The sequence below is a fragment of the Osmia lignaria genome, chromosome 9, assembly GCF_051020975.1.
Source record: "Osmia lignaria lignaria isolate PbOS001 chromosome 9, iyOsmLign1, whole genome shotgun sequence".
Lineage (NCBI taxonomy): Eukaryota > Metazoa > Arthropoda > Insecta > Hymenoptera > Megachilidae > Osmia > Osmia lignaria.
In genome coordinates this window covers 11,366,214-11,393,242 of record NC_135040.1, presented here as the reverse complement: position 1 = coordinate 11,393,242, position 27,029 = coordinate 11,366,214, and the positions used below count along the sequence as shown (strand labels likewise).

At 44.5% G+C, this 27,029-nt stretch overlaps 1 long non-coding RNA gene across 2 annotated transcripts in view; it reads left to right on the top strand.

Annotated features, from left to right (window-relative positions):
- LOC117611879 (uncharacterized) overlaps positions 1-27,029 on the top strand; it is a 123,656-nt gene that overhangs the window by 15,289 nt on the left and 81,338 nt on the right. The gene's annotated exons all lie outside the window — the stretch shown is intronic.

Here is a 27,029-nt window from a genome sequence, read left to right as displayed (position 1 = left end):
TAAAGAATGAATGTATATATTAAATTCCGTTTCATTTTTGATCTATTTAATAATATACATTATTTTCAACTTAAAAATAAGTGTGCATCAAACGTCAGTAGTTCTAGTGTTAACTCTCGATTTTAATATAATTTCATTTGCTGAATTTTGCACTGTTCCTTTAGAAATTATTGTTCCAATATACGAAACTATTTTGTTTATAATTATAAATAATCAATCAGCGACTACCTGAGTACAGAACTCAGTTACATTGAAAAACTTTAACCGACGATCTAGGGTATATCGTTTAAGTGTTCTTTCCATCTCGAGGTCGAAGCTTTTGATAAGGCTGTATCAGCCATCCGCAACATACGATCCATATTTTTTGATAATTATCCTTGTTTGGATCACGGTTGACCCAGGGTACGCTGCTGAAGCGTTAAAAGAAGCACGCATTCGGCCCGAAAATTGTCAAGGAAAAGAATCCGCGTGTAAGTGGCGCCAGGTTTTTGAAGGGTCAACAGTGGTCGTAAATCGTCTTCTTAGCTCGCACGGTGCATCGTGTACGATCAGAGTAAGTACGTCTATTTAGTCCGATCGCGAGGGAACCGTGCTATTTTCGATTTGTTCGCCGTGCACGGCTATTCTATGAGTTCGCACCGGCAGCTTCCTGCTGCAGCTCGCCTCTTCCACGTCTCTAATGCATTCTCGGCTGAATGGAGAACGATTTTCCTCGTCTGCTCAATAGCGTCCGTTCGTTTTGCTCTGCGATACGTCGCCCTACCAGCGCAACGGGCGAAGGAAGACGACGGCGACGACGTAACATACGCGTTGCTCCCTACGCCGCCAACTCGAATAATTCACATTGTCCGTCGGGAATGGTAGGCAGTCCAGGGCTTTCTTTTGCCAATTATTTCGGGACACGCTGCTGCGAGGAAAGAAAGCCTCGCGGGGTAGAATAGATCGCGCGATTTTCTGCGGACTAATTTAGCCGAGTGCGCATTCAACCGCCACTGTGGGCGCCCTCTGCCTTTCTTTTTCTTTCGCTTTGTCTCCTCTCTCTTTCACCCGTTCCTTCCCTACCCTTGGACGCGAACTATCGTTTCGTTCTTGCTTCTGGGGGTTACCATTGAAATCACCGAGAGGAATTCATTAACACCAGCTTCGACCGACAATAGCTTGAATCGGTTGCGACTATTGTAAACTTCGCATTAGTGTCCGTGAACGGAGATTCGATTCAACGCGTACGATCTAAACTGAAATGGAGCGTGAATGGTAGTACCGATGCGAAACCCTAGGATGTACGACTTTTGTCAGAGATATCTCGCTCTCCTCAAGGAGGAAGCAATCCAGCAGAAGCAAAGATCGCCGATAGGTTTACAGGATAACGCGTCGGTGTACTCGCGGACAAGGTACGACGTGGATCGCAGCCAGGTATTACGTGGAAGCGAAGAGTCGCGGATGCAAGCGAGCGAGCGAGGGTCGATATTAATCTACATCCAGCGCGGCGGCGACGGACGGCCATGCATTCATCATCTTTATTTTAACCACACGACCAGCCAGCCGGTATATCCGACTGCGATCTGCGCTAATAACGTTCACTTTATGAATGGCGCGCGCGATCCTTGAAACATCACGGATATTAATTCGCCGGAGGAGGGAAAGCGTATCGAAAATTCAGAGCAATCGACGACGAAGGCGGTCGGCCACTGTGCGAGAGCAAGTCCTCGTCTCTTTCAACGCCACGCTCGATCGTGAAAGAGGAATTACGCAATTTCCGGAAGATGCAACGACGAAGGGCAAGGTCTTCGACGATGATTCCAATTCACGCGTACCAATGTTCTCCGCTTCGAGAGAGGGGAGCCGCGAAATGACTAATGGCGCGTGGCAAGCGAATGGGCGGGAAGCGAGGAGAACCGTGGCGAGAATCACGATTGGAGTAACGAGAAAATTATATGCGTAAAGCGGCTGACAGAGTGGCTCGAAAGACTCGACTGGACGGAAGTTCACGCTAAAACACGCGAGCAATCGAATCGGTCGTGCACCGAACGACATTGTCGACTTGGATCGTTTAGGCAGCGAAAACTAATATTTGAGCGCAAGAATTCGTAACAATGGTTAACCGTTGAATCACTTTTCATCTAGAAACTTATAGGAGAAAGTAGGATAAAATTTTCATGATATGAAAATGAAACGGGCTAAAATTAAATTGAAATCCTGTCGTTCGAACGTAAAGGATAAAGCAAATCGGGGCAGATCGAGAAACATAGAAGCGCGAATAACGAAATAACTCGCTGTGAGGCAAAATGACCCCGAGTATCCATTAATCTGCCGTTATCCGGCAGATTCATCGACTTCGATAGAAATTTCCGCGGTTCCGTGGCACGAGCGAGTCGCGCGACCACGACTAAAACGTCTCTCTATTTAAAGTTAGAGCCCTGGTGAACGCGAAGCAGTGACAGTAATTAAAAGTATTTAAGTGCAAATAACCGTACGTCGTATCGAGTGAATTTATTGCTCATTACCGATAAGCTTTCTCCGGCGTTCCTCGAGCCGCGACGACGACACGCGTGAACACGACTGCCGGCCGACGATCCGCGTACAACATATCGCTCGCTTGCCAAGGGTGTGGTCGAACGGGAACCGAGGAATACCGATATGGATGGGCGTTAATGAGGAAAATAATCGAGCTCGCTTCTACCGGGAAGAAATAGAGACAGGACGATCCGTCAACGCGTGGCGAGAGAAAAAGGGGAACGCGGAAGAGCGAGAGGTTACGTTAAAATCACCGACACACGTCGCAGAAAAAATAATTCACCTGTTACTGATAGTAGGTAAATTTATTAATTATGATCGCGTGGAGATTTTTATTGTCTTATGACGCTCGAATCGATGATTATTTAAAATTGAAAGCTCAATATATAAAATATACATTTTCGGTTTATCCATGTTCCGATGTAGGTATAATTAGCACCGAAACACGGGAGTGTATAATCGAGATGTAAGCGTAACGAGAACCCCGAACATCATTTCTCATTAAATCTTTATTATCCAGCCGGTCGTTCGGCAAACAAGTCGTCCTGGACGTTCAATATACTCTCTACGTCTTTTTGTTGGAAACGAAAACTTTGACGTCTCGTAGCAGTCGACTGAAATTATTAATTATCTTTAAACAACGACGGCTTAGCGAGCGTTGGCCAGGTTTGGCGCGGGCATTTTTCGTCCCGCATGAAAATGATGTTTAACGAGAAGGGGGCGTACTGCTCATTTGTCAGAGGAGAGAGAGAGAGAAAAAAAAAGAGGGATAACGTTGAGCAAGGTTCTTCCACGATTAAAGTGGCTGCTCGTCCAATGGCGAACGAGGGGAACGCGCTTGCGTAGGCAGCAGTCACGAGCAGGACTTGGAAGGACGAACGATAATGTTCTGGCGACACTGGTGATGCGTTCCAGATCCTGTTCGCGTTATCCAGGTCGAATGGACCTGTTCCTTTTAGCCTGACAGAAAACACGTTCAGATTCTGGACACTTGATCGCTTGCTCGCGTCATCCTCGCCGAGCTCACAGATTATAATTCTTAACCGAGATCCGTAGATTACATTCCTGCATCATAATAGCCGTAAAATTGCACGTCAACGGGGATCTATGATCGTTTGTATCGAGTTCGATATCCTCGGATCGACGGGTATCATCAAACAGTCTTACACGAACGATGCAGTTAGTTGATTGCGTGTAGTTCAGTTCATTGCGAGTATTTAATTTGTAGCAGCTTTCGAGATCTCTGGCCCGTCGATCGAAGACTGTTTCCAGGACTTCTCTGTCGTTCCGTAAAAGGATTAACGATTAACGTTTCACATAAATATTTCTGCAACCCAACGGTTTCTAGCGTTATTACAGTACTCTATCGCGATGACCCGCTTTATTACCTGTACGCGAATAAACGCGTTCCCATTTTTATTCATGAAGATATCATTCGCGATGCTTATAATCCTTGCAAAGGATCTCGTCTCGATTCAACGTCGATCCGTAGAAAATCTGGCTGTCCGTTCGGTATACTAAACAATCCCGAATAACTTCCTAAATCGTTAAAATTCTCTGTCCGAGTGGATCGGTGTCGAATCGATATTCTGTAACCGGGAAATTTTCACTCTCCTCTTGCTTCGCGGATTAACCGGTACGCTCGCGGACTTATTACACGGAGCTCGTTATAATCCATTGGCGGAATTAGTCGGAACAGACGACGATGCTAACGACCGAACAACGTTAGGCGGAGAAGCAAAGGGGGCCCCTGGCAAAAAGACACCCGTCGAAATAGAAGGGTAAAAGTGGAGGAGACGAAAGTATCTTTAAATCATTCCGCACGCGCACGCGTGTTACGGTGTTACTCTAGCTCGACCACGGTCAGAATTGGCCAGACTGGAACATTACAGAAGAATGCAGGTTTTCATTGGGCGAAAATTTGTGACTACGAGCAGTCCAGCGGCCCCACTGCTGGTTAATACGTAAGACATTCTCAGACGGCGTCGGCCGCGAATTAATATAGCCTCGACGCCTCGCTGCATCGGGGATTATAATTGCCTTGAGAATAATGAGAATATCCCCTGGGAATTATATACTCGCACCAGTACCGGCCACACCGAGTGCTCTAATGCAATTCCTAATAAATCCTAGGCAGGTTCGCGTTCCTACAAACAGCTTCTACCGTCTGTTCATTCCGAAAATTTCATTCACCGTTCTACCCGGTCCTTTAACGCATTCTATGGGGGGACGAGAATTACCATTCAGGCTGTTCGACGGTGGTACGAAATAAAGTAAAACTATCGTTGTGTTATAAAAGCAACTTCATGAAAATACCGATACGATGCGTTAAACGGGTAGAATGCTGTTTTATTTCCTAGAGTGTCTGGTAGAATCTAGTTGGATAGGCGAAGCGTTTTCGCTTTCTTCCTTACCTAAGCCGTTTCCAAGAAGATATCCCCCCTTGTTCCCTGCGATGTACTTAGGGTTCAGCCTTATGCAACCGTCCCCGTTTAACGCGCTTACCTCTTTCATCGGTGACAAGGGACGAAGGCGTTCTAGCCATCGGGCCTTGTAACGTTGGACGTTGAGCGATGCCAGCGAGACGAACGATTGTGTTCGCAGATATTTTACTTAGTCGGGAATCGGGCTAATATTAGGCCACGAAACGCCACGCGAGAGATCAGGATAGTGTCGTCGGCTCTTTGGCTCGTTAATTGTTCTCTGCTCGACTTCGCGACCGAACGCTTTCCACCGCGGGATCTTTCCTCGGCTTTCATCGAAAGTTTCCGAAACGACCCACCATCTCCGGGGGGTGAATGAATTTCATTCCATCCGGATACCATTCATCGTTCGAACCGTCTCTTTTCTCTTTTTTCCATCGAACGACATTCCTGATATTCCCGGACCGACTGACCGGGGGGCTTTACGGCAGATTAACCCTTGATCGATCTGCCGAGCGGTATGTCGGTGGTTGTTTTCGCGGCTAAACATAGCCGAGGGTATTTCGATGCTTAGCAAACTACGAATCGCGACTGTGTCTATTTTTCCTTCATCTTTCGATGCACAGCTAGCGATATATCAACGACGGCATCATAATTTGCAAGCTGGAATCGATATCATTTTTCCATCCGCGTAAGAAACACGAAATTCGACGCGCTTATCGATTACGCTCGTTATCGATTCCGCTGTTTCCACGAACGGGCTATTAATTGAAGTATCGCTGTGCTCGGTCGATCGTATTCGCCCCCGAATCGATTGGTCGTTAACGGTGCTACATCGAAGAGTGGTCAGAGCAATAATTACAGGTTTCGGTGGATCGTTTTGAGATGCTCGAGTCGCGTTATCGTCGGTGTGGCGAGTACTCGGTTGGAATGAAAGGCGTAATGAAGCTAATGGCGAAGTCACGGTGGTCCGTTGATAGCGAACGCTCGATTATATCGATTTCGATCGTTGTCGAAAGTGGTGGCCGGCGACGCCGTACGAGGCGAAGCAAAACGGAATGGACGAGGAGGTCGCGAAACGGCGTTTGTTGCCAGTTAAACGGGGAGGGGAAAAGCGCGTACGAAAGGGTGGGGAAGTGTTACCACAATGTTACAACGAGGCGGACCATTAACTATTAAGCGTGCAGATATGCATATGAGACGATTGCAGTTGCGTGGGCTTGCTCCAATCGGCGGCCACGTTGCTGTATATTGCCGAGATAATATCCCGATCTGATTGGACGGTTATAAACGGGATATCGCGGCGCGGCTTCAACGCCGTAACGCCGCGTGCAGTCGATAATTTTTCGAGGGTGCCGGACCCGATATACGATATGGGATTTTGCAAGAGCGACGTTCGCTCGGTCGCTCGGAGAGTGCCGTGTTCCGTACCTGGCAAAAGGAACAACGTCGCACGAGGAAGCGTAGTAGTACATTGTACCGCGGCAACATTTTTTTCGCTCGCCAACTTCGTATCTCTTTCTCGCGGTTCGTTAAGGATGCACAATTAATAGCGTGGATTCGTTGCTCGCACTCGAGATAATGTATTTATTTATTGTTCGTAAATGGATCGTGCAAGCGATTCCGTTGAATCGAGATTAACGGAGGATAGAAGTAACGCGTAAAATTCGAGCCGATAGCATCGATGCACGATGCAACAGTAGGAGATAGGATAAATATGCTGATAGCACGACGATAGTCAGTTGGCTCGTGGAAAAATCTAAAGAATCTACCTTACTATTCGTTCGCGGTATCGAATAATCTTTGAATTCGATAAGCTTTACACGAGCGACCGGATTGATTCAAAATACAGCATCCGTTCGATCGTACCGATTTTCCATACCAATCGCCTGCATCCGGATTCGCGTGTAGGTTCTATCGAAACTAGGACAATCTTAAGTATCGCATGCTGACGAAAGGGTATACGAGGAATATTTGATGAGCCGGAAATCGGTGGTAGATCGTAACGATCACCTGCACTCGATGCACCTAGAGACGATTCATCGTATCCTCGTGCCGCCGCGTCGCGTAGCGTCGGTGCTTTCTAATAAATATGCTAAAGGACCTGCACGCTTGCTCTTTGAATTCGACCGAGGATCAAGACGTTTCCTCTCGAGCTTTCATCGTCCCGAAGGGTTAGGGAGCATCTGCTTCGGTACCTGGTCGATCGATTTTCGAAAGGAGCGCGGTCCACCCATCCGCGACGCTGGGTGATGAGATACACCGGTTGAAAGAGAGGGGAAAAGCAGCGGGAGACGACGAAAAAGGTCGTTTATTTGTTCGGTAGATGAACGCAGGTTCCTCGGGGGCAGCTCAGGTTCATTCTGTATGGTAATGATATTCAAAGTGAAAATACGCGGCGGTGGCTGCGTGCGATCGACGAGGATCTCGACAACCACGAGTTTCCGACGCGCTGGAGCACCGATCGAAGCACCGACCGTGACTGTCCATCAATCTTTCGAGTGTTATTTTTCGTGGTTGCTAGGATATACCCGGTTTTACCGGCAATTAGGATCGACTGTCTTTCAAGGTGTCCAACGCGATCCGCGAACGTTCACTCGGAACACTGGGCACACGACTTAGGCGAACCTTTCCAGCTACGAAACATCATTCCACCACGTCGAACACCATTTTGATTACGTTTGCATAAGATTTCGCAAAGTAACACGATCTGTTAGCTAGACACTCCCGTTCATAAGTCAGGGAACATTTATTAGTTTCAGTTTTACATTTAAATTAACGAACTATCAAACACTGGCGACATTCCTTTACACGATGTACATACTGAACAGCTTTCCCTCTGAATTTCTGTTTTTTTTAACAAAAGGTACTGATTATGTCATCAATAAGGTTGGCATCTAATAACTTTGTTATTATCCCATTAATCTTAAGTTTCCGTGTTATTGCAACATTCCAGGTAATTTGCGCACTATCTAGCCACGTAATTGAGGCTATTATCGCGCATAAACACGAAATTATCGAAATAAATCACTAAATCTGTAATATAATTCAGATTTATTCGGAAACGGTAAGGTGTTCTATGACTTATGGAGGAGAATGTACGTATCAGGGAACGTTTAGTATAACGAGGATTAAAAATAAACGCTGTCCACGATCGTGCAAATCGAGGCGAGAAACTCGTTCTACTTGATCGTTATCTCATCTAGGAATCACTCTGTGCTATCAGAGCGATTTCCATATTCCAGAGGCATTGTAAAACACACGTGCGACGCAGCTTGAACTCGTGACACAAAACGTTGCACGCAGCAATTGGTGAAAATTGAATCGGAATCGCTTGGCGTGTTACCCGCGGACGCGCGAGGTATCTTATCCGATCGTTGCAGCGTATTTTCGAGCGCCGTTAGCCTTTATCGTCTCCACTCGTATCTCTTCTTCTTCCTGCTTCTCTTCCTTTCTCGTTAGCGCTCACTGGCCGCAATAAATTTCATCGGCTTTGCTTTATGTAAGACCGTACACTCCTTCTAGGCCCGTGGATATTTAGGATGACTGCATTCCAATTAATAGGAAACCCCGTCCCCCGAACGAACATTCGAAACGACACGAGTCGTATTCCCGATGACTACGGAAACCTGTCCCGAACCGGAGGCATCGTTAAAAAACGTCGCTCACGTCGTGAATACTAATCGACGCCGCTGTTAAAGGTCGGACGTGGGAGTTACTTTACGAGAGGAAGATCGAGAGGCTGAAAATTCGATGTTTCGCGGTAATTACCGCGGGAAATGTCAATTAGTAGTCATCGATGACTAGTATCGGAAAATTTCAAACCGAAGAAAATTCTAGATTGTAGTAACGTTTCATATTTAAACGTTGGATTCTCCCCTTGGAGACAACGTGACACGCGCGTATCCGTTGCCACCCCTCGACGCGTCGTTGCAAAAGTACGCTTATCTTGTGGGGCGAAGCCACGAGGGTAGTCTAACTGAAATTTCGGGTCTCGGGGCCAAGCTTAGGGGATATAATACGAGGATCGTTTGAAAGGAAAGAAGGCACGGGACAAGATTCTTTTATACGTTGGTTTCGAAGCTGAACCGTTGGCGAATGCCTTGGATACACACGCGCGCGGCACGATTCAAAGCGTCTCAGCTGTTTCTCTCCTCTGTCGTCTCATCTTCTTTTTTCCCTCCTAGGCACTGTTCTGCCTCGACCCGGTAGACTTCCGATTTTGGCACGCGTCCCTCGAATATCCGTTGACGAATCGTCGCTCCAAGACGCGTTGGACTTGTTAACAATTACTTACCTTCATTCTCGCAGATACAATCGTGTATACTATCGCATTTTCCTTTGGATTTTTCAACAGCCACACGAAAATATATGGGTGTCATAAAAGTCGAACTAAACGACGCGTTTCATCCCTAATATTTGAAGGTTCATTATAGAATTTTATAGGCTATCGTTTGGTTTTTGGTACAGAAATTTCCGGTCATCGACGTTTTGAATATCAATCTTTCAATCTTTTTATCTCCGCTATCAGTTTATCAATAATTTCATGTACGAGAGCTGTTTTCTATACAGAAATCGCGGCTGCCACGCAACGGCATCGAATAATTCGTTTAAAGGGCACGTTCTCGTTGGCGCGCACAATGCACCCCTCTTCCTTGGTCCTTTCGCGCGTTCTTAGCAGGTACGCGGAACGTACGTTACGCAAGCGAGCCGGTAACGTATAAGAATCTCCTACCTGGAGCCCCTTCGTAGGGAAAGAAAGTGAAGAAAAAAAAAAACGGTAGATACGAGACAGGGGGATGGCACGCGCCAACGTAAGAGGGAAGGAGGTGGCCCCGATCAACTGCAGCTGCGCTTTCGGTTTTGCTCTTGGCTGCCAAGCGGCCTTTTGCTTGGCTCCCAGCCGATCTTGACCCGATCGTATCGAACTATGCAGTCGGCCCGCTGTCATCCGAAAACGAATGACAGCGTTCGAGTCTTCACCGGAGGCCTGACTTCTCTCCTCGTGAAGGCGACAACATTCGCTTTTCTTTCATGATTTATATATATTTTTGGAACAGCCTGTCTTCGAGACTTAACATATCCCCAGTCATGAACAGTAACGTAGACAAATCTTTCTAAAAATAGTCTCGTTACTTTTGTCGTTACCGGCTGTACCATTTCGTTCTGATCAATTTCTGGATTTAATCGGGGAAATTAATCCTCCGGTGTACACCTGGTTCGAATACTTCTTAGCGAGTACAATGGCTTTTGTTGGGATTGCTGGTAACGCGTTCCGACCACCCTCGCAGGCTTTCCGTGTTTGGACACGGTCACTTTTCACTTGATAAACGACTGTAGCTAGCTGGTCAAGCGGTCAGCGTCACCGAGTCGTAGTTTGTCGTTTCATTGTGCTAACTACACGAAAACACGGGACCCACGCGTGTACACCCTCGTAAAGCGTTCGGGGAAGGCCGGTTCCCGGTTATAATGTCTAGACCCGTCGCGGTTATATCACCCGGGACGTGGACGACTACCAGCTGCCACCATAAGACCGTCATCATAGAGCTCGGATTTTTCCCTTCTATTGTCCTTACAAACACCTTGCGCAAACGTTCGTTCGACACATGCTATCTCACGACGGATGCGACCACTTTACGAGCCGACAGATTCGTTTCGACGTGATTACCGAACCATCTTGCCCGCGTTCTTTAATGATTTATTACGTAGCTGGGAAATCTAATTTGTAGTCACGGTCGCGGTGAAATAAAGCCTGTCGTCGGATCGAAGGTAAATATCCTACGATGTTAATATTCGAGGAACGAAGCTCGATCGCAACCGAGTGACTTATGGAAATTCTAGTCTTATCCCGGGCAAACACAATGATAGGAATGCATCCGCGATTCCTCGATTTACGGCCAACATCGTGCATCGCGTTCCGCCTGCTGACTCTTTTCATGCTGACCGACAAACGGACCTTCCTCTGGTATAAAACATTAATCGACATCGTGCTTTCGTTAATCGGCTCGTTTCCGCGCCATTAGATAAAATTACCTAACTAATTGTAATTGAGATAACTGAGATACTGGGATGATAGCAAGGAAATATATTCATGGAAATAGTACATACTTCAAAGTTTTCATATCTCATACCTGGTAATTTTTGTCTCAAAGGTGCAGAATGCTCGAGTCTTGATTAAACGAAGATCTTAGTGTAAATTAACCTTCATTATGCAGCTAGAGAAATTTCTGAAATGTTGCAAATATTACGCAAATTTCTCGAATATATCAATATATAAATTTTTGAAATACTAAAGCTCAATTTGTAATTTTTCATTAATTATTAACAATGTTATCTGTGTCAGACACAATGGATTTTCGCTATTGTATTAAAAAATCGAGACTACCGTTAAAGATTTTGTGTAAATAGAAAGAAGCTTGACTGGTAACTTTCCTTCCACTCTGTTAAAGAGCTCAAATAGGAATGTTTGCAATTTATTTCAGTTATTTATACTTCGTTAAACTGCGTCGTAAAATTTATCGAGTAATCTTCGTACATCACTGCAAACGCAAAGATAGATAATCGTACACGAAAGCTTCATTAAACGACGATAAAGACTTAGATAAAATGCTCGATCGAAAGCAAGCGTTAAAGAGTAGTTAACTTTTGATCCTCGCGGTATTCGCGTTTCCAGCCGCGATTAAGATGAAATTATCGGGAGTGTCTTTAGCGAGAAGGGGACCGTATATCGAACGAAACGTCGTTAATTTATTCTACGACAACTTTCATGGAGCTTAGACGAAACATTATGATACTTCAATCATCGCGTTGTAATCTACCTTCCTTATTTCATTCTGATTTCACTTAAATATAGGGATTGCTTATAAAAAATATTAATTATCAAACTCAAAGCTTTATAGCAATGTAGTACAAGTTTAATTTTACGGTATTTTGATGTCATCAGATCGTGTTGGACTTTTTATATTTCAAAATTAGCTAATATTTGTAAATGGCATTTTACACGTCCTCTTTTATACTTTCAATATAATTTACTGCGAGAATTAGCGATACGTTTCTTCACGAATGGCAGCATATTAAAATTAAAAATCGAGTCAATTAATTAATTAACGTGGGAGAAGTGTAGCATGATTTTTCTTAGAACATATCTATCTCTTACTTGATCGCTAGAAAAAATCAATATTTCCATTAGAAGTATTACTGCGTTTATATAGTGTGACGGGGATAATTGCCTCGAAAACGATGAAAACTTATGCATACTTATGCTAATAAAATAGCCAGTTGTTAAGCCTAATATTAACACACGCGGTTTTATTGCTCCGCGGGATTCATCGACGCGTTCGTACGAGTCAACGTAATTACCCTTACCGTTTCCGTCGAACGGACTCGCGCAGAAATAAACGCGCGATTTTCAGTCAGCCCGACGAAGAAAGAATCCCGGCGCGTACGTTTTAACCAAGCAGAATCACATTGTTCCGTTAAGTCGGTCCGTTTACGAGGGGCTTCGTTTCCTATCTGTGACGTAAAATCGGGGATGCCACGCGTGGAATTACAAGGCGCAGCACCGGTTATCGCATTTTTCAGCTTTCGAGATGGAAACAACGTCGAGAAGAACCGGTGGTAATCGTCGATTCGGCCGGTTTATAGCAGGTGAAAATTGCATCTTGAAACGATTGTCTCGGTGAGTTTGCAACGACCGTCGGTGTTAACAGATTCATAAGAGAAGGTTCACGAGCGGGTAAGGATCGATTCATCGCGAGGAAGAAAGTGACGTCGGTGAAAGTACTCGCGAGTTTCTCATTAATTTCGGTGGAACGTGGCAGAGCGATTCAAAGTGGAATAAGATCGTCTCTTGGCCTTTTTTTTCCCCTCGAAAATTTATATTACGCCAAGGATCCTCCCTTACGGTCTCTTAATTTGAACTTGGCCAATCTACAGCGAGCAGCTGGTTTCATAACTCGACGGTTTATCGCTGTTAATTAAATATCCAGCTCGTGTATATTCGGCGCTGATACCTCGCCGTGCGAATGAAAGTAAACGACGAACGCGGCAACCTTGTATTTCCAACGTTCGTTTGTACTAATTTCTAACGGTGGCTGCTGGAACGTACTGACAACGCGATACATAATCTATCGCGCGTAAATCACGCTCCCTTCGAACGAGCACGCGCCACGATAAATATTTCTGCGCGATTAGAAATTCTATCAATCAGATCCCTAGCTGGATTTCGCTAAATCGTTTGCGTTTTCTCGAATTTATAAGAAAACCTTACTGGGAGGATTTGAATGGATTCGTGAGATATGTTTCATAGGGAGAGCGTCAAATATACGATGAAAGGGTGTAAGGTGCAGGCAGTTTATGTCTCATCGATATTCCCCGTACCTTCCGCCCTTCTGGGTCGGCCCCAATCATGTTGAGGAACAATTTGACGGCAGGTGCTCCAAATTGAAAACCTCTGGTTGCACCTTCGCCTACTCCGCCCCTGAAACGCATCGCTTCGTTGTCCATTAGGCGGGGCCACCTACGTTCAAAAGCAATGCAAGAACAATACTGATGAGTTTGTATCGGTGTACAACGCGTAAAATCGATGATCGATCGATAGATATTTATGGCAGCGAAGGAAATAACCTATCGAGGAATAATGTTCATGATCGTTAACTTTACGATTTTAATTCTTTTGTATTTTAATCATCTAATTTAATAATTGCATCGACACGTCTAGTGTTTGAGCTATTTTAATTAATCAGCCGAAGGTGATAATTTTGTTTAATTAAAATTAGACATGAAAACATGACTTACGAAATGAACTGATATAAGTGGTCTGGCTTTCGTACGCTTAGAATAATGATACCTTCTTAAGAAGTGTATGGCTCGTTGAACATGTACATACGTCCGGAGTGAAAAATATATGAAACAGTATATTTTAGCAGTGACAATAAAGAGATGACAGTAATATTAAATACAGGAAAATGGTAAACAAGAAAATATAATATCGAAGGCAGTATGGAATAAATAACAGGATCGAGGAAAACTCGCAGTTACTTACTTACATACATATGTAGGAAAAATAAATAGTTGCAATGAACATCAATAAAAGTGGATCTATTTACATTCTTACGAGTATCGCGATTGACTTCAGTTTCCTCTGTTAAATTGCTGCAACTCGCTCGACTCCATACGAATGCAAATGGAAGGAAAAACAAGAATAATGAAGCATGGTGTCGAGCGCGCCATTGATAATATTTCATAAGCGATTTAATCGTTTAATTAAAAATGTAATATTTTGACTTTTCAATCGTCACAGATAAATTTCTCAGTTCTTAACAAACTAAGATTCGCGAAATGAAAAAAATAATCAACGCTAAATGAGACCGACCGGTAAGGAGGCCTGTTGCTCGATTGTATTTCACACCGACAGCAACTACTAATTGACTCGGGGTATTAGACGGCACCGCGACAGACACGCGACATATTTAAAAAATGCTACCTCGCATTAGCAGCTTTTAATGTGGCCCACGGTACCGCGCGAGATACGAGGCTCGCACCAGGTGGCGGTGGGATGGTGGACGATGGTTAAATGCGGAGTGCTGCCGCGCCGGTTCTCCGATCGCGTCTTCCTCTTGTAATCTGCTGGTACCTCCTGCCGGTCGAGACCTCGTCAACTTACGACACGATGCACCTGCCACCGAGAAACGATCGAGGCGTCTGCTCGATTCTAGCCGGCCAAAATGACCATGCCGTACCCCGATAGATCGCCGATAATTTATTTATTAACAAGAGCCCTAGCCGTGAGTCGAACAATCCTTCATGCACCATGACTCTCCGCGCTGTTCTTTCGTTCCTTTTTCGCCAGCATTGTTTTATTCTCCGCGGACGATTAATTACTTCGTCCATCGTGTTGCTAAGACGCTTAATTGCCGGAGGGTGTTTCTACCTGGGACGATGCAGCTTTTGAAATAGGATTGGAATTTTATTGATTTAGGTGTTACTTAATTAAAGTAACAATTCAAATGGAAATCTACATCGTGCAATTCCCTTAGCGAAACGGTTCCTTCTTCAATCCACCTGATTAAACTACCCTCCTTTTCTCTCCTGTTTCACAGTTTCGTTTCTCTGATCAATGCACCGATCAAGGCTCGACAAGGTGCATTTAAAACAAGCATCGATTTAAAAGATCGTCCGTGGTGCACGGTAGTTAATTCAACTTGCTACCACGTTCCGCCTTGTAACGTCCTATTCGTAAATCACAGATCGCGAGAAATGCATGGCGATGGAAATTGCGGTGGTCTTAATTGAACGTCTAGCACGGTGCGCGGGACATCATAAATCCGATCGCGATCGGTTCGACTTGTTTAATCGCGATCGCGCTCCCCTGTCAGTTGATTCTCGATTATTTGCTCGATCGAAGGGGGCGTTTCTGGTTTCCTTGGCACTGAGAATTCGAGATGAGCGTACACACGAAGTAGAAGAGGAATCGAGGGGAAATCTGCGGCCGTACGGAAATAATAGTCGGTTTCTCGGGTCGAGTTGGGCGAAGAATGGAGAGACTCGTAAATTCGTTCCGGGCGTCGGCCGCGCGAATTTCTCGCAGCGTGTAAAATCACTCGGGAATCACTTCCACGTTGTAAACACGTCGTGTAAACGGGTTCCGTGTACGCGCGGCTATATACCCATCGTGGTGGACAAAGAGGTTGGAAAACGGTTATTGGCAGCCGGGATATTGGCTTCGACCGCGTCGCGAAAACCGTGTCTAGTGCTTCGCCATCTTACCGCAAAAAGTGTTCGCTAGCGGTATCCGTCCATGACAAAACGAATAAGCGTGCCCTTCCTCCTTTCTCGATTCAGCTGGAAAATTAATCCCCTGGCGACACGATTTATCAGAAATCTATCAAACATTATTGTCCAACAGAGCACCATTATATAACGCAAACAAAAATTATATCAGGTAATTACGTGTATTTTGTGTTCCAAGCGTACAAATAGGTTCGATGTTTCCATTGTAATCCCTTTGTCATTATTCTTACACTATTTGGTATCATTGTTCTCCAAGATATGGTGCTGATAATCGCGCGAGGACAATAAAATGTCGCTTCCAACGTCTTAACACACTTCCATTGTTGGATGAAAATAGGTTAAATCGGTATCTCGCCTAATCATCGATAGAGTAAAAGCACTCAGTTCCTCGACGATTTCGTAGTTTGTAACATGAACGAGTTAATTGAAGCGAGAAGAAGCACAGGACAACGATGGTTTTAATAGGTGGCTGGGTGCGCGAGTTCGCGAGCTCGTATCTAGAGAGGCATCCGTACGGGACCACACACCGGTAGCGTTCAATTTATATTTTGGGCGGAGTTACGTTATTTATCGCTGCCGGCCTTCGTGGCTTCGACTGCCATTCCGTGGGCCGCCTTCGATGTAAATGGGACGAACCGCCCTCTCCTCGCGGACGAGCGCGACTCTCGACGCCGATGCTTTAAAACGCATCGATGCGAGTCGAGCGCGCTCCTCTTCCACCATTTAGCCTTCCATTGACCTCTAACGGGAAGTAAAATTCTCGAATACGGTGCAGATTTTTAGATATCGGTATTTCCTGATCCACCTTCGATCGTCTATCATAGGTCGCACTCGTTGCCGGTGTGATTTGTGATAATGATCGCGTATTTTATTTAACGCTCATTTGTCCCCTGGCCGGTTCGCTCGGCTATACCGACGATGATGTACAAAGTGGGCATTAAGCTGCTTGCGGCGCGTTAATCACGCCACGACACGGCCACGAATCTCGCGCTTTCGTTGAGCGTGCTCGCGGTCAGGCTCGCCTTTCTTTTCCTCCTTGATTGCCGCGCGAAAGAAGAAAAAGTCGCTTTACAACGGGCTGGCGTGGGTGACTTGCATTAACCGCGTACCACGGTGAAAGTGGGTCCTTTATGATCGTTGCAACGTTCGATTTATCCACGGTGTTGACCGCTCACCTCGAAGTGAAGGGCCTTCTCTTCGCGATGAAAAGTTTGGTAAAAGCTGAGCTCCGTGAACGGCGCGACCGTAGCTTCCGTGTTGGCATCGATTGTGCTATCTATTTCCTCCTCGGCTACTTCCGTTACCTAAGGATACTTGTTCATTTGAGTGTAACTATCGCGAGTTATTCTCGAGAGACAAATTTGAAAACTACTTTCTCGGACCGAGACACGTGCGATGGTACAGGTGTTTCCGTCGACGATACCGTAGATAAAACACCTATTACTTCGATGCTAATCGTATGCAGCCAGCATAATCTACGTATTAGTTAAGAGGAGAGACGTTTAAATTGATTGGTTCGCGTCTGTGAATCGTAATTCTTGCTGGTAATCGAGTGGTCCTTCATTGTCCACCCTCTTCTCGGACGTTTCTACGACTTGCAGCCGGGTAATTACACGTAATAAGCGGGACAAATGTAGATTGCCGTACAAATGCCGCGACAAAATAATCTCATCATCCTCGGCCACGCTTTCCCTTTGCCGTGCTTATGCAAGATCCGACGTTCGGCTCGTACGATGCAGGAGGAAAGGGGAGAAGAAGGAGAGAAGAAGCGTAAAAATGCTGTTGAATCTTCCGACGTGTAATTAGTCACGGTCGCGTGTGATAAAACACCCAGCTACAGGGAAAAAGAAGTCCGTCGAGATTTTTACACTACTAAAAGGCTGTTTCGATCGGTTATTAACGTTTTTACTTTTTAGCCCACTAACATAGTTGCAGGCTGAAATTTTAATAAGCGCTTCAACCGATAAAAAGCACCAACGGTATAATTAGTAACGTTGTGCTAACAGATCTAGGACACGGATAGCACTGCTGTTTCTTAGGTGTGGTTGTTCAGCCTGGGGTCGTAATGGATGGCTGAACATCGAACTCCACAAAGTGGAAGAACATCGATTCTGCTGTCTTTTTGGAGCAAACGCGTGCTACACAAATGAGAAGATTGATCGGAAAAGAGGGACAGAAAGGAAATCGCGATCGTTTCGAATGCACTTTAATATTGTCTCAGGAAGTCCAAGTGTTGTCGCTCGAAACTTGGTACAGGTGTGTAAGAAGAGGACCAGCGAAAAAAGAAAAAAAAAAATGAGACGAGTCGACGCGAAGAAGAAGAAGAAAGAGGAGGAGGAAAGGACGATGAGCAAAAAGGCAGAGACGAGGAACAGCGAGCGCTGCCACTCAGCGGTCCATAAACCGTATGAAATATTAATAATGGCGCCGCTCGCCGGTGGACTGCTCTCTGGGACCTCGCGAAAGAGGAACACGTCCCGCGAGACGATCGGTTCGTTAACCCAACTCGATGCCTAGTAATCGACGTCTCGATCTTCCGCCGAATTTCAAACGATTCTTCTCCCCTTACCATTTTAACTCTCGTAAGAAGTCACCTATATACGATATGTATCTTTTGGCACAATTTAAGTAAATTTAATTATAACGAATAAAATTTTCAGTGGGATAATTTTTAACAGCATATGGCTTTATGAAGGTTAAGCACCTCTGGTTCAATTTTATTTTCTTAGATATGCTTATCTCTTATCGAAATACACAGCAATTTTTATCGTTTCGAAGAGCAAAAGGTGCGCTCCTATATTCCCTCGAAAGAGGTTTCCACTCGACCAGGTGATTTTGGGTAATAAATCTTTCATTACGTTTACAAGCGCCCTTGATCGTTCCTTAACGGGTGGCTAATCCATTAAGAATCGTACCGTTTTTTCTTACCTAAGATCGACAGATGCTCGTCGCCGAACGTACGATGCAATTGACCGATCTTTTGACAATAGAATGCGACGTATTTCTGACGAAGGAACCACTTTGGAATCTCATAGTTTCATCACGGTCAGTCTGACGTATAAAATCAACGCGCACCTGCTGCGACCGCCTTTTGTGCATTCGCCATTGTTTCGTAGGAAATTGTTTTTCGAATCATCGTCGAATCAATAATAACGTAAGATAATCAATTAAAAGCTTGTCGTATTTCGTCAAGTATTCCTAGCTGTACTGTTACTTCAAAGAATTGATCTTGAAGATCGCTTGAATTTCTAAGAAAAAAGGGAAAAGAGGAGATGAAAAAGCGACATTGTTTTCCATCGAAGAGCATTCTCGATGGAACGAAGTCGATCGGTTAAGGAAACGTTCCCGGAGCGGTTGACTCGAAGTCGATGGAGGACAAAAAAGGCGAGGGCGATTACCCTGATAATTAACATAGCGAAGCAGCTAGGTATCTCAGGTGCGCGTGGTCTACTCCTCCGACCAGCTCCCCTTTCCACAGGTGTAGGTCCCTTAAACGGCTATTTACGCTCGCATTGTCGTAATTATTTCGTAAGAATGACCGTAAAGACTGCTGCGTTATTGCACGCTTGCTGCCGCCGTCTCCTTCTTCGCTCTGCTTCTCCCTTTCCTTTCTTTTTCTGCTTCCTCATCATCCTCTTCTCCTTTTTCTCCGCCATCTACTCGCCACTTTCTCTTTTTCTCTTCGGGAACTCGTCGCCCGTGTCCACCCTACCGACCTCTCGCCGTCTTTCTCCCTCTGTTTCTCGTGAAAGGCAGGTGAATATTGTGCATAATGAATCGTCCATCGTGGCGGGGTCTTACCTGGAAACTCGAGGCGTGGTTAACGTCGAAGAGAAGTAAGCGTGCCCGATCGAATCGATCGCGATCGATACCGTGGATCCTTCGATCGCGATTCCAGATACCCGTTTATTGATGCTCCTCGACTGTTGTTCGCGTCAAATAATTCGTTCAGTCGGCCGTCACGCGCCGAATTTAACATCGTAAACTCGTTGTTTCATCGCAACAATGTGCATTCGTGATCGATAAAATGTCTTCATATTTCATCGATTATACGATCTCATTCGGGTGGGCCGGACAACGACAAATTGACTCGAATTGCGTGCAAATTGCCCTCGAAATGGGACGATCAGAAGACTCCAAAGGAGAGTCGATTCACTTGCAGCAAAGTATCTTCTTTTTCTTACCAAAATCACGAAAGAATAGACAGAAAATTTCTTTCACTCTAATGATACTGTAATGAGGATAACGTTACTTTTTTCCAATCTCGTTCGCTGGTAATTGAAATAAAGAAACGAAGATGGAAGAAACAGAGAGTGAATATTGGACACGGTGTCGAATTGTTTATTAGGGAGGGCAACTAACCGCGCGAGGATTAACGTTACTACCGTGGTTTGGTGTGATTTTACGTAGTCATTCCGCGTGGCTAACGACGTCGTTTAGCGCGGCTTAACATCGTGCTCGGCGGTGGAAAAAGCCAGGCGTTTCACTAAATCTCCTCGTGGAAGAAGCATCGACTATTCCGCGGGAAGCAGTCCGTATTTAGCTGCTTCTCCGTTCGTTGCGGTCGTCAGATGGCGAAAAAGAACGCTCGCTTATCGCATGCATGGCGATGCGGCACAGAATCGTTCGATAAGAGATAAATTTTATGCGATCCGGCTCGCGGATAAGGGAGCGCGTCCGCGAGTGGAAATACGAGCGTTGCCGTTGCTTTACGAAACTCCCCTCGGGACGCTTTAACGAGCGAATTAACAGGACGAGATCAGCCTTTCAAAAGTTACGAACCGGGATAAATGTATTAAAGGCAGAGAGCTAGCTGGCGCGAGGTTGACTTTTATTCGACAGCTTCGATGCGCTCGCGATTAGACGCGTTCTTCCAATTAAACTCGCCTCGTTTCTCTTCTGTTACCCTTTTGCCCGCGCACTGAAAACGGAAACTAAGATGGAAACGCGCGTTGACGAGTACGATTTTATCTGGAAGCGTTTCGTGGAATCCGGTAAATTGTCCCAGGCTGAAACGGATCCCTGATTCTTTCGATAACTTGTAATAAAATGGCCTCTCGCTGAGGCTAGTCGAATCTACGAAAAGTATCAGATTATTCGTTGATCGAGCAATAGAGAAACAGCTCGTGAATATTTCAAGGAAACACTTTTTGCCCGTTGTTTTTCTCGCGATACGAGGCGACAACTTGTAGACAAGATGGCGATCCGATAGGAAGAATTATCGTGAGTATCGTACTTATTACCATCTGTCAAACAGGAGTGTGATTACGTTAAATAAAGACGTGTTGTCGTTCTCTGTCTCTGCTTTGTCCGCGATTATTCCTTCTTCTCCTGCTTTTCATAAACACCTGTTTACGAGCACGCGTTGGAAACTGATCAACGTTTCCGTCTTAAGTGCCCACGAGATGGGATTTTATCGCGATGCTTCGCTCGCTTATATTTTATGGCTAGAGATACCTAGTTCTATTTTAGCTATACGAATTCCACGCGAAACAACCGATATTTATAAAAATGTTGCCAACATATTTGTATTCTTTTGATTAGGACTCTTCTTGTAGCTTATTTTCTTGCGCAGAATCGTTCTCTTACTATTTGTAGTACAAATTGTGTAACTACGCGTATGTAAATTCTTCTTTGTATTAATCAGTATTTATTGCTTCCACCGTTTAGATTAGTTATCACGCTCTTATCTATATAAAATATGGAGTTCCGGATACATAAAGCATTCTCTAACAAGGTAGGAAAATTTATTCTTTAACGCGGTAATTACAGAAACTCAGCAAAATTCTGAATGATTAATTTTCGTTTATCGAAACCCGTCAGTCGCCACGAATCACAAACGATTAACTCGCGAGCTTGATGTTTTGCCTGCTTCTTCGACCACGATTTACGTTCCCCTGTCGGGCGTAAATAATAATCAACTTCCACGAGAGGGTACGAACCTCCGTCACTGAAATTTCCCTCTGGCTCTTCGGAGGCATCGTCCGCAGCGTTATTCTCAATTACAAGCTGGGTCCCTTCGTTTTGGTAACGAGCGGTCCTCGCTACCGGATCATCGTTCCTTTGCAGTCGATCCTTTATCGCGCCAACACCGTCTTCATTTTTTTTTACTTCAACCCTTCCTCTCGCATTGTTAACCCTCTTTATAGGGTGTCGACAAAAAAGGAGAATATTAAATGAGAAGTTGATAAAATTGATACATTATTTTTTGCATTGGCACTCTCATGGTAGAATCATTAATTTTTTTTTTTATTTTACTTTGAAACTTTCACGAATTTCTAATTTCTTCGTGCACTTCGAAATAATTACAAATGATTACATGTATGCTTATGTAAGAACATTTACCTCCTTCAACAGTAAGGAAACGCTTCATTCCATTCCTTATGCTTTCTTTTTCAAACTTTTTACGCGTATATATTATGGATAATTATTAACCGTGTAAAATGAATTTACAGCCTAGTATGGAGGAAGTTTGACATTAGAGAAAATCTTCGAGATTGGCATCAGGATGACGCGAATCGTTCGTTCAAGGATTACGAAGCTGCGAATTGCAAACGCCGTCCAGTGATTAGCCTGGTTAATTTCACCGTGGTTTAACTTTCATTCGGTCCGAACTAATTACCGATGTTAATAACGCGTAGGCTAGGTAAGCCGTGGGATCGGTAATCGTAATGAGCTCCCGGTCTTGCCATTAGCGATTTCCTATCTGTTTGAGGGATTGATACGGTAATTTACGACGCCGTCTTTTATTACGTCCCTCCCTTATACCATATAATTGCGACTTTCTTCGAAACGATTCGCCAGTGTGCCACGATTACGCTCTTTGCTGCCAGGTATTTTAAACGAACTTTAATAGCAGGGTAGACTCCAGTCCAAAGCACATGTTAAACATTTTCAAATATATTATAGACATTTACGCAAGTGTTGGTTATAAGTCGAAGAATAATAATTGAAAAACAAGTATCAATATTATAGCAGATATCAAGTCATTTCAAAAGTACTTGCGTGTTTTTTCATGGCTTTTATGAAGTACTATATATAAACATTTCAAAATCTTATTTTAAAATAAAATTGTTACTCTCGGTTATAATCTATTCTACTGTTTTACTTGTCTTGTCTACTTTTATAAGTAGAAAAGTTTGAATGATCAGATTACTGCATTGAAATCTCTCATATATCTGCAGATACTCTTTTCACCATTTCGGTTTCTCGATTCATTGAATACTATCATTAATAATTAATCAATATCCTTCGCTATCAGCACAATTTCTCCATAATTCATAGTCAAAACGCGACAAGATGGGAAAAGACATTGGAATCGAAGTTTCGAATTGCTGTAATCAATAACAGGGGAACAGCTGCGGGCTGAAAGAATGAGCGAACCAATTATATCGTCAAACGTTTTCGAGTCATTCGATTAACGTTCGTGGCTGGTCACTTGTACCAGATAAATTATCAGCTCGCTGCCGTGGCCAGAGAAACATTATCATCGGAAGCGCGATTCACTTATGAAGACGTAATCGCCACGGGATTCCCTCGCCGAGTGCTTCATGCAAAAGCGATAAAGCTCTGGATACGTCGCTAATTACACAGCCGCATTAAGGTAACGAATGCCTTTCTCGGCTAGCCTGCTATTAAAACGATACCAATTAAATGACGCCTATCAACATCCTTAAACGTGTAGGCTCTGTGAAATTCCCGCTGACGCCAGCATTCTCCGATGTTGTAATTATTTTTATCCGCCTCATTTCTCTCTCAATTTTTTCAAAGGTATAAAATGGAGAAAATTTCTTGTTTCCTTGCCGCGGTTGCGATTAAAAGCCGTAGACAGTTTTGTCCCAGGCGCATCGTCGTCTAAAATAAACCCGGCGACGAATAAGTCGTGGACCGCGTGTCTCGTCGTTTCGTACGCGCGTACAATCCGGTATCAGGTGCGTACGCAGTGCGTCATCTCGATAGGATCTCCAGCCGATGTACGCATCTCGATTCGATACGAACGTTGAACGTTTCGCCCACTTGCTGCCACGAAACTCGTGGAATCTTCGTCGAATTTCCTCTCCGTTCCTGTCCCGTTTCGTCCGTCGCGAAGATCCATCCGGGTGATTAAGGCCTTTAAAACGTTTCGACCGTTAACGCGACTCGATATCCGCTGTAATGAGGCCCATTACAAGGACACAGATCGACACGACGATACTCGATTTTGTAATTAAGTCGCCGCGAGCAGCGCGCACGCGTTTGATTAGTAGAATATATTCGATCGTTTCGACGTCCGACTGGATCGTTCAGACTGGTCTGCTCCCGTTAATATACTGTCGGCCGAGCGTTTTGCCGCAGGAAGTCTCTTTAATCGCGACAAAATGGTCATTAAAATCAATGAAGTCCAGAGACGTAAAAAGAGAAGGCGAGATTTAAGAGGGTGTACGGTGATTACTCCCGTTTCCTCGGCGAGATCGAAGAATTAACAGTATTCCAATCGTAGGAATCTCGAGAACGGAAATATAAGTTGTTCGATCGCTAAGAATCAATGGTTCTTCGTGTAACATTAATTTAACGAGCACCTCTAAGTATCTTTTAGCTATTCAATTATGATATAATGAATATTTCGTTCGATATTCTTCAATTTATGATTAAACTACATATATTTATGCAAATACTTATACATTTTTATTATCCTCTCGGTTTAATCATAGGTGTCGTTATTTCACTGCCAATTAAGTGATGGGTTAGTCTACTTTCCTCTGCTTACTACTATTCTAATTATATCTATATCAGTACTTTTTCATTCGGCGTACACCGGATCGCTAACTGCCTTCGAAGTTAATGCAACCAATAATTAATCCACTTACCGTACCATTGTAAAGCCGGCTTTAAATCCGCTTATTAAGTCCATCGGCACTTAACGATCGCTCATCAGCGCGCGGCCTACCCAGCGCGAGTAATCAAGTTGCCTCTGACAGTGCACCCGCCATTTTCCCTCCTTATCTCGTATTCCATTACGCGACGGGCAAGCTCGAGGACGAAGAGTGGAAAGCGGCCTTAATGCTGGCCATATCAGATCCAAAACCAATAAGCAGGTCGGGATAAGCGCCGGCAGAGGACGGACGGCGTGGGCAGATAATCACGCGAACCAGAGGCATCCCGACGCCACGCGTCCTTCTCCGATACCTGCGACGTCCTTTCTCTCGCCGCGTGGCTACCTTGAACGCGTGCACCAGCACGCGAGTGTGCGTCGCTACATTTACGAGGGTATACCCTGCACTCGATCCCACATCGAGGATGATCTTCCCAGCTGCCGCGCCGATCAAAACTTTCGATATCGATTGGGGATATAATGACGTGCTCGTAACTATTGGATACTGCGGCGAACCGCAGCCCTGGGTTATACTACGGGCTCGGGTAGACGTAAAAGGTAAGAAGAAACTCGCTTGCACGAAGTCGCGAGAGGGAAATCGGCATCGCGGCGACCAGCAGCAATCGACGCTACCAGCATCCTCTAGATGCGGTCTGATCGAATTCCTTGCGATTTTCAGAGACTCGGCAAAAGGTAATTACCGATCGAAGGGCGATGTTATGCGGTGGATAGTCTTAATATATTGAAATTAAATTTAATTATGACAGCTCGGAAAAAATGTGTTTATTCTACGTATTTCTAGAAGGGACTAACCTGAGTACCCGAAAAGAAAATTGTGGCCGTTTTATTCTTAAAACTCTTTATTGTACTGCCTTGCACTGTAGAATCTGTTGCCTCTAATGGCCCTTCTATTCCCTTTGTTTAGAGCAAGGTTTTTCAAAACCATTTCACGCGAAATATATTCTTCTGTGTCAATTTACATAGTTTGGAAATTTTTTCATAGGAGTGTTTATTAAAATTTGCAACCTGTTGCAAACACATTTTACGAAATAATCACCTTTTGATGAATAGTTATTATATTTCTTTCGTATGTTCGCAATCGTGGTTTCTATCATCAACACATTCCTCTTGGTTCGATCCATTCCTCTTTTTATCCTTCCTTCGTGGTTTGCTTAACAAAACACATTCGCTACCGCAACTGTTCGTTAGATTAATTTTTTCTTCACGAACTACGTATCTGATCGATCAATACATTGTAGATAAATCGTTGAAGATTTCGAGGATGCATTGATGTGAAACTAGATAACGATAGAAAGCAGTATCCTTCGCAAATCGAACGAGAACTCTTTTGTCGAGCTATTTTCAGACGAAATCCGAGTTTCTCGGTAAAAGTCGACCTCGTTGCGAGGAAAGCGTGCCTCGCTCGTACATCATCCGGGGATTTACCGACGAACTCGTCACCGAGGAACGTTTCTCGAGGATAACGCACGAACGGTTCGCGTGGAAATCACTGTCCGTTTAATCGAGAAAGAATACTTTGGTCTTTGACCGAGGACGATGACGAAGTGCAGTCGCATTTAACCATGGACCACGGACATCTCCATTTCTTGGTTAAAGGAACGATTAGACTTCTCTTCTCACCGTGACGCGGCAGCGAGCTGCCGTCGTTGGTCAGCCGGTCGACAAATTAATGTCAAAGGCCAGTAATTGGAGAGACGGTGGAGGAAAGAATGCACCGTATCGTATCCAGCAGACGGAAGCTCTCGGTCCAAGATCTTCCATAATTCGACGCTAGATCTAATCTGACGCGTAGGATTGTTCCCGTCCCCGAGACACCATAAACGTATATTTCTGAAACTGCGTCTTCCTCGTCTGTGTTCTGGCATCGAATTTTTCTCGGGAAACCGTTCCTGTCTTAATCATGACGCTTTATCAACGCGGGATCTTCCTGCCCACGGGTTATGTGACTTTCACGTATTAATTAGCGGCTCACACGCGGCTTTGGTCCATGTTCGAATACTTGCAGCGTGGGCAGCAGGTTTGTTACTTGGATCAATATTTTTATATTGGGTTGTCCTAAAAATTCATACCCTTAGGCAGTTAAATGAAACTATTCTTGATTAGTCAGAATATTATGTAGTCATTATCTTAATTAGTTACTGTCCCTTTGTTTAAAAATAGTCTAAATTTTTTAGACGATGCAATTTTATGGCAGCATGTAAGTCGAAGGTACGTAACGAAGCCAGCTGGATTTCGTTTCCGGTGCCCTGGCGGACAGAGCACTGATGAGGATATTAAGTGGGCCGTTTAGAAGAACATTTAGATTAAAATCAATCCATGATCAATTATTAATCTTGGGATGAATTACCGTTTCGACATGCAGCACTTATTGCGGCATCATCAATAATTGTTGCCGCATTAACCGCTGTTATTGCCGCGAGCAGCAATTC